At 49.5% G+C, this 8,598-nt stretch overlaps 1 non-coding gene across 1 annotated transcript; it reads left to right on the top strand.

Annotated features, from left to right (window-relative positions):
• The first annotated feature begins 8,491 nt into the window (after positions 1-8,491).
• Positions 8,492-8,598, top strand: LOC120687082. Its single transcript, XR_005680582.1, has one exon. It is a non-coding gene; the product is annotated as a small nucleolar RNA R71 (small nucleolar RNA).

The raw sequence follows: 8,598 nt of genomic DNA, 5'->3' as shown, positions 1-8,598 counted from the left end.
AAGCCTTTGACTTCTTTGCTAGAGAAGAATGTGGCTTTCGCGTGGACTGATGAGCGTCAGAGGGCCTTTGATGAGCTGAAGAAGAGGTTGACTACGGCGCCAGTCCTGACTCTGCCAGACTAGACGAAGAGGTTCACGGTATATTGTGATGCTTCGAAGGATGGTCTTGGGTGTGTTCTGATGCAGGAGGGCAGAGTGATCGCTTATGCTTCACGGCAGTTACGTCGGCATGAGCTAAATTATCCTACTCATGATCTTGAGTTAGTCGCAGTTGTGCATGCTCTGAAGATTTGGAGGCATTACTTGTATGGGCAGCGGTGTGATATCTACACTGATCACAAGAGCCTCAAGTACATTTTCACGCAGAATGAGCTGAACATGCGGCAGAGAAGATGGCTAGAGTTAGTCAAGGATTATGACCTGGAGATTCACTATCATCCGGGAAGGCCAATGTTGTAGCAGATGCTCTGAGCAGAAGAAGTTATGTCAACATGGCCGTGGCTTTCCAGATGCCTCCAGAGTTATGTGAGGAGTTCGAGCAGTTGAGTCTGGGTTTCTTGCATCATACTTCCAGTGCAGCATTCGAGGCAGTACTGACTCTAGAGGCAGAGATCAGGCAGCATCAGAAAGATGATGAGAAGCTGCAGGAGATTCGTGAGTTGCTCAAGAAGGGCAAGGCTCCTCATTTCAGAGAGGATGGTCAGGGTACTTTGTGGTACAAGAACCGGATCTGTGTGCCAGATGTGAAGGATCTCCGGAAATTGATTCTGAGTGAGGCCCATGATACAGCTTACTCTATTCATCCGGGCAGCACGAAGATGTATTATGATCTGAAGGAACGTTTCTGGTGGTATGGGATGAAGCGTTCAGTGGCAGAGTACGTGGCTATTTGTGACACCTATCAGCGTGTCAAGGCTGAGCATCAGAGGCCAGCAGGTCTGTTACAGCCTTTGAAGATTCCAGAGTGGAAATGGGAGGAAATCACTATGGACTTCATTGTTGGGTTGCCTCGTACTCAGAAAGGGTACAACTCCATATGGGTAGTAGTGGATCGATTGACGAAGGTTGCTCACTTCATACCAGTGAACACTACTTACTCCGGTGCTAGACTTGCAGAGTTGTACATCTCTCGGATTGTCTGCTTGCATGGTGTGCCCAAGAAGATTATATCTGACAGGGGGTCTCAGTTCACTTCTCGATTCTGGGAGCAGCTCCATGATTCGTTGGATACGAAGTTGTGCTTCAGTACGGCTTATCACCCTCAGACAGATGAGCAGACAGAGATAACCAACCAAGTGTTGGAGGATATGCTGAGAGCTTGTGCCATTCAGTACGGCACTAGTTGGGATAAGTGCCTATCTTATGCTGAGTTCTCATATAACAACAGTTATCAGGCCAGTCTGAAGAAGTCCCCCTTTGAGGCATTGTATGGCAGAAAGTGCAGAACTCCTCTCTATTGGGATCAGATTGGTGAGAAGCAGCTCTTTGGCCCTAAGATCATAGATGATGCAGAGCAGATGGTCCAGGCTATGCGAGAAAATCTGAGGATTGCACAGAGCAGACAGAAGAGCTATGCTGATGGCAAACGGAGAGACCTGACTTTCAGTATTGGTGACTATGTGTACCTGAAGGTGTCTCCGATGAGAGGAATCCGCAGATTCAATGTCAAGGGGAAGTTAGCACCTCGGTATGTGGGGCCATTCAAGGTGCTAGAGTGGAAAGGCGAAGTTGCTTATCGCCTGGAGTTACCTCTCAGCCTCTCAGGAGTTCAAGATGTCTTCCATGTATCTCAGCTGAAGAGATGTCTGCGAGTACCCAAGGAGCAGGCACCACTGGATGGAATAGATGTCCAGGAAGATCTGACTTATACTGAGCATCCGGTGAAGATTCTGGAGACATCAGAAAGTGTTACTCGGAACAAGCGCATCAAGATGTGCCAAGTTCAGTGGAGTCATCACAGTGAAGCTGAGGCTACATGGGAGCGAGAAGATGAGTTGAAGAAGACCTATCCAGATCTTTTTGCTAGCCAGCCCAGCTAAATCTCGGGGACGAGATTTCTTTAAGGGGGTAGGGTCTGTAACACCCTAATTTAAATTCCAGCATTTATTAATAAATTTAATTGGCTTTATTTAATTTTCAAGGTTTATTGTGTTAGATTTGCATTTAATCAAAATTTTTGTTCTATAAGTAATTAAAATTTATCATAAGTTTAAACTTGGTTGATGCATCATGCTGGAGCTTTGGTTTAATTTGTTTGAGTGCTTGAGTGAATTCAAACTCAAATTTGGATTCATTTGGGTTATGTTTGTTTGAATTAGAAGTAGAGTAAAGGGAAGGAAAAGATTTAGAAGAGAGAGAGAGCCCAACCCAAAACTCAAACCCAAACCCAAAGCAACCCAGCCCAAAACCCCTAAACCCATCTAAACTCTAGCAGCAGCCCATTCCTCGCGTGCAGCCCAGCCTTGGCCCACTCCGCATGCCACTAGCCCCACGCCCGGCCCAGAGCCGCGAGCCCAACCCCGTCTCTCTCCCCGCTGCATCAGCCCGCTCGCGTTGCCGCTCAGCCCGCAAGCACGCCTCACCCCGCTGACCTCCTGGCCCCACTGGCCAGAACCTTCCCCTTCCTCCGCCCAAGATCCTCGCCGTGACGCCGCGTCTCTATTCCGCGCCGAGGCCCGCTGCCCGCTGCCCTGTGGACCGCCTCAACCCCGTAGCCCCACCGGCCAGCCACCGAGCACGCTCCAGCCTTCTAGAAGCGGCAGCCAGAGCCGGGAACGTGCAATCCGTTGCCGCGATCTGTTTTCCCCGCGCAGAGTTCCGCCGAGATCACTGGGGCTCGCCTGTGCCGAGGATCACGGTCTTCCCCTTTAATTGGCCCCGTGAGCCTTCCCTGCGCTTCGCACTTCCCCTACCTGCGCAGCAGAGCCGAACCCCGCTCTGCCCCACCTCACCGAGCTCCGCCGCCACAGGTGAGCGTTTCACCGGAATTAGTCGCCGCCGGTGACTTTTGGCCCGCCCTGACTCACCTTCCAACCTCGCAGGCACACCCCGCATCGTCCCGCGCTGCCCAGACGTTCGGAGGCCCCTTGCCTCGACCCGTCTCCGACTCCGTCCGAGCGCCACCGCTCGGGCCTCGTCGCCGACCCCCTCTGCGCCACATCTCCACCTGAACCTTGCACGGTGAGCACTAGCCCTGTTTCCTCTCCCTGTTGTGCTAGGACCTAGGGCTAGTAGACCACCGCGGAGTCTGGAACGGCGAACGTCGCCGCTCCGCCGCCGCTAGCGCCGCAGTTCGCCGTGGCGAACTCGCTGCAGCGCTCCGCAGCCCCGCGCCAGGCCCGCACTGGCTTGCCTTCGCTTCGCAGGCGCTCCCCAAGTCTTTTGCGCCCGGGTTTCCGCACCAGAACCGCCCGGAACTCACCTCGCCGGCGAGCTCCGCCGAGCAGGTCCGCCGCCGCCTTAGCACCCGTCGTTCCGGACCCCACCGAACCCCGCTAACCCCTTGGGAGGATCACGTGTGTCACCTAGAGGCTTCTAGACCCCAGCCCCGCTCAAATCTCCCCCGGGGAGGCCGAGATTGGCCACCCCCGGCCGCACGCCGCTGCGGGAGCACGTCGCCGGCGCGTCCCGCCGCCGCCCCTGCGCCCCTTTGCCCTGGACCGCCAGATCCGTATGCAATGGCTCAGATTAGATCGAGTCTCCCTTAGATCTGAGCCGCTAGATCTAGATCCAACGGCCCTAATCCGTGTGTACCGGCTCGGCCTGGAAGTTTTGTTAAAGAGCCCCTGCCCTTTCCCTGATTCAACCCGCGCTCCTGGCTAGTTCAAAACTATTTCCAGTTTAGTCCTGTTTTATTCACGTGGGCCCCTGCACTTTCCGGTATTAGTACCCGCCGTCCAGAGCTGTCAGTTTTGCACGATAGCCCTTAGATCTAATGGTTAATTACGTTTAGGCCCTCGGTTTTTGCAGAATACCCCCTGAAACTTTGTTTTTCTCGCAGATATGCCCCTGGAACTTGTTTTTAGCCTAGATTATGCGTTTTAGCTCCGTTTTGGGCGTTCTTTATGTCCACGCGATCGTTGTAATGCGAAGAATAGTTTTAGCTTAGTTTTTCTTGCTGTTTTTATGTATTGATGTACTGTTTCTTAGTTTTTGTTAGTGTTTGATTGTATGCTTATTGTTGTGCCTCGTTTTGGCCATGTGTTCGTGAGTAGACGTCGAGCTACCAGAGGAGCCCCAGTACCAGTACCAGGAGCAGCCATCTTCCGAGCACTTTGAGCAGCAGCAGGAGCAGTACGAGGAAGGCAAGTATAACATGAACACCACCTATCACCTTTAATTATATTTTCATACTACATTTTAATATTGTATGCCTATAAGGACTTTCCTAGCCACTTTATATCCTTTATATATACCTTTGGGTTGCATTTTGGTAAGTTGTGCTAGGTTGCTACGCTATAACACATTCTGGTCCTTTTTAATTAATTTCATTAATGGTTTACTTGAACTTAATTCTGAAAGTGGCCCTCTGTGCTTCGTGCTTGGGTGGCTCACATCTCGTTAAAATATGGTTTTTGTAGAAACATGGTTTAGGGGGCCAGCATGGTGCTTAGTGCTTGGTTGGCCACTCTCCATAAGGACCGGTTCATAGAGCGACAACCTGGGACAACAGCGCTACCACAAGGCTAGAATGGGATAGACTTGGCATAATAATTAGATCTTTTTGGTTTGGAGTAACTTACCTGCGGGGCAGGGGCGGTAAGCTTCTATGGCCCTCGTGCTGAGTGGCCTCGTCTGTGCTTCGTGTCTTGACGCCCACTAGACCTGCTCCATAGTCGCCGATCCACCCTCGCGGTTACTCCCTACCAACGAGATTCTTTGTAAAGGCCTCGTAGTGAGTCGCTAGTTATCTCACCTAAGGAAGTGTGATGAACCTCTAGCGTAGCTCACGACTTGTGGGTAAAGATGTGCAACCTCTGCAGAGTGTAAAACTGGTATACTAGCCGTGCTCACGGTTATGAGCAGCCCAGATCCTCCTTTTGATTAGTGGGGTTGTCTCCTTCCGACGAGGGAGGTGCCTCTCGGGGTTACCTTGGTGGCTTGGTTTCGGTTTGGTTCTCAGTAGTTTCTGAATTAATACTGATTAATTACTATGTAACTGGGTTAATGGTAATTCATCAACTCATAGTAATAAGCTTTAATAAAATTTTGCCAAGACTTAAAAGCTAATGCAGTTGAGTCAGCCAACCTTAGAGCCTCATAGTTTGTGTTATACTTGTTGAGTACAAGTTGTGTACTCACTCTTGCCTCTTCTCTACTTTTTCCTCTTGGATACTCTACTGCTGCTCAGTTCCTGCCGACACGAGGGAGTTCGTTCAGCGCTACCAGGACTACGAGGACTTCTAGGCGTTCGTCTCCCAGTCGACGTCCCTGTGGCGCCCTGCTCAGCTTCGGAGAGTTTTTATCGTATTTGTACTTCACTTCCGCTATATCAGACATTTTTGTCATTAATGTAATAAATAACATTCGTATTTCGATTTATTATGTCTTATTCGTGATATGTGCTGTGATATACTGTTCATTCTGTTGTATATACGTGTGACCTGATCCTGGCACGTATATGATTGCTCGGTTTATGTTCTTTTATAAACCGGGTGTTACATAAATTCAGTACTTGTTCCATACTTGTTCTTGCTAGTTCTTCGATTGCTTGAAGGACAGGTGCCCTAGTGGCTGGGTGACGCACTCCACAAGATCGCGGCATCCATAGGATGTGGTGTATCGGTTGCTAAGGCGCAGCGTCCATTGGAAGGCTGTAGTCGGGCCATGAACGTCGTCTCCTCCAATCGAGTTATCCCCCACCCTCTCATTGAAAGATCAGGCACAAACCCTAGCGGGTTCTCATCACTACCCATCCACTACACAATGGGAGTTGGATGGATGAATATGGTTGAAATCCCAGGCGGGACGGCCTTATCTAGGCCGGCCGGCCCTATCTAGGCCGACCGGCCCCAACTTCGGCGAAATCGATAACCGTCAGTTTGTGCAGCAAGTTGATGGCCTCCAGGAGCTAAATCCAGAAGATGTGAAGCAAAGGCCAAGAATCATAGGCCAGCCGGCCTAGGTGAGGCCAGCTGGCCCAACTTTTCCATGGAATCGGCCCATCTTTTTATGGCGGCAAGTAACCAACATGAGGAGGTTGGAGGTGGTGGAACCCACGCAAGGTGGCAGCAGGAGAATGATTGGAGGAGAAGATTCCCTTTGGATTCCATGAGCATCTCCACTCTCCCAAGTCACCTCCAAGCTATAAATAGGACCCCTCTCCCCTCACTCTCACTTGTACCATCCCTCACCACTTCTCTCTTACTTGGGGAGGTGCCCCTTCGAGTGGTGCTTCCCCGCGTAATTCAAAGGTTAGTTCGGGAGTTAGAGTGAGGAGCTCTCTTCAGTTCCGGAGTTGTCTTCAGGAGTCTTGGTATGAGTTCCATTGTATCTTTACTTTTCTGTAAGACTTTGCCTATTTAATATAGTGGTTTTCTCTGCATTTCTTCCATGCCTTGTTTACATTCCGCAGTACTTTCAAATGTTTAGTTTAGTACCGGAATAGTTGTAGAGTTAAGTAGCTAGGTTGTTCTCTAGTGTTCTCTTTCGTTCACGGGATCCCATGTCCGCGTGGGTAGCAAGTTCTATCCATTTGGGGTTTCTTCTTACCTTAACGTGAGGCAAAAGTCAGTGACTTGATAGTTTAGGCATGGTGCTTAGACTTGATAGTTACCTTGGGTTGTGTTCCACCCCACGACACCGCAGTGGTAGGCGGCAGGTGGTGACAGCCCTATTCGTCCTTTGCAGTCCACCACATTCGGGTGTTTTCATAGCAGTAGTTGCCGATGGACATTGGACTCCCTTCTCATCCCAATCTGAGTCCTTCTCTTAGGCCGCCAAAGTGAATGAAAGATAATCCTAGATTACATTTCCACTGTCTTCGGGTTCTATAGCAAGTCGTCTCCCTCGCAGCTGATATACCTCTCGTACAGTGCTACCTTAACCTAAATTCCTGCCCCTTGGCATGAGAATGACCCATCATAGGAACCATGCTCTTGTCTTGTTTCACTCCCGGCTATCAGTATCCTTGTGGTGAGGATGTGTGCCATTATCTTTCCCTTCCTTCCATACCATTTGTTTGGAATAGGTGATAACATTTAGATGACTGATAACATAGTATCCATTGCTCAACTGCTTCCCATGGGAAATATGATACTCTGGAATACTCCTGAGTGAAATGTTACAATGGTGTTCCGTGCGCTAGCGGAATTATTCTAAAGGCTTATGAAATGCCAGCAGTCATCCAAGGATGAGATCTAAGCCCAGGTCCCCCTCCATGTCAAGGACGACAAAATCAGCGAGGACGAAGCTATTCTTGACTCGTACATATATGTTTTCGACTATCCCCTCGGGATGTCGAACGGTGGCATCTGCAAACTGTACGAGCATACGGGTCTAGGAAAGAGCAGGGTACTGTAATTGTTCAAACATTAACTTGGGCATGATATTTATGCTTGACCCAAGGTTGCAGAGGGCCTATTTGTAGAATTGATCAAAGATGGAACAGCTGATCATAGGCACCCCTGGATCTCTATGTAGCTTCGCTGTTAGCCCTCCCCACGCATTCATCCTTGGGTGTGTGGTTCTTCCTGCATGGTTAGTATGTGGTGCATGCCGGAAGGAACTACCCCATTTGATGGACACCATGTTTGCAGTTTCGACGGGAGATTCAGGTTGCCCCGGAATCTTCCCGGACTCAGGAACAGGAACAGCAGCAGCGAATTGAGCTAATTGTGTTTCTATCATTTTGTTGAAACTTAATTGATTTTTATGAGTAGAAGAAAGAGTTTCAACTTTTTCATTTATATGTTCCAAAATTTTGTCATTGGCAGCAAGCTTTTTATTTAAAGATTCATTTATTTTAGCTTGGTCAAAGACAAGATCTCCTAAGGAGTGTTGGTTCGAGTTGAAATTTGAATTGAAATTATTACCTCCTCCTTGGAATGGTGGGCATGCTTGACCCCACCCTTGGCCTCCTTGTGGACGGAACCCGTTGTTATTGTTGTTCATGTACGCCACTTCTTCACGGGTCTCGGGGCAGTCATTCCCCGAGTGTCCATGGTCACCATAAACCTCGCACATTGAGTATGAGTTCATGGCATGGACAGGAACTAGCATCTGTTGCCTATTCCCTTCATCGAGCTTCTTCAGTAGGAGGTCCAGCTTAGTGGCGAGCGTGTCCGTTTCCTTGACGGTATGCATTTCGCACTTGGTTCTGGACTGGGAATGCTCCTCGTTCTAGCCCTAGTTGGAGACCATCTTTTCAATTAAGGTCATAGCCTTGGCGATTGTCAAGTCTAGATAGGCTCCTCCAGCAGCAGCATCTAGATGGGCTCTTGATGTGGTCGTTAGCCCATTGTAGAAGCTTTGGAGTACGAGCAACTCATCCATCCCATGATGAGGATAGGCGAGTATGTACTCTTGGAGTCTCTCCCAAGTTTCTGGGATAGATTACATCCTTGTCTGCTGGAAACTTGATATTCTTCCAGTGTTGAC

Source organism: Panicum virgatum, chromosome 8N (genome assembly GCF_016808335.1).
Source record: "Panicum virgatum strain AP13 chromosome 8N, P.virgatum_v5, whole genome shotgun sequence".
Classification (NCBI taxonomy): Eukaryota; Viridiplantae; Streptophyta; class Magnoliopsida; order Poales; family Poaceae; genus Panicum; species Panicum virgatum.
Note: the sequence above shows the minus strand (reverse complement) of the source record. Positions and strands in the feature narration are given on the sequence as shown.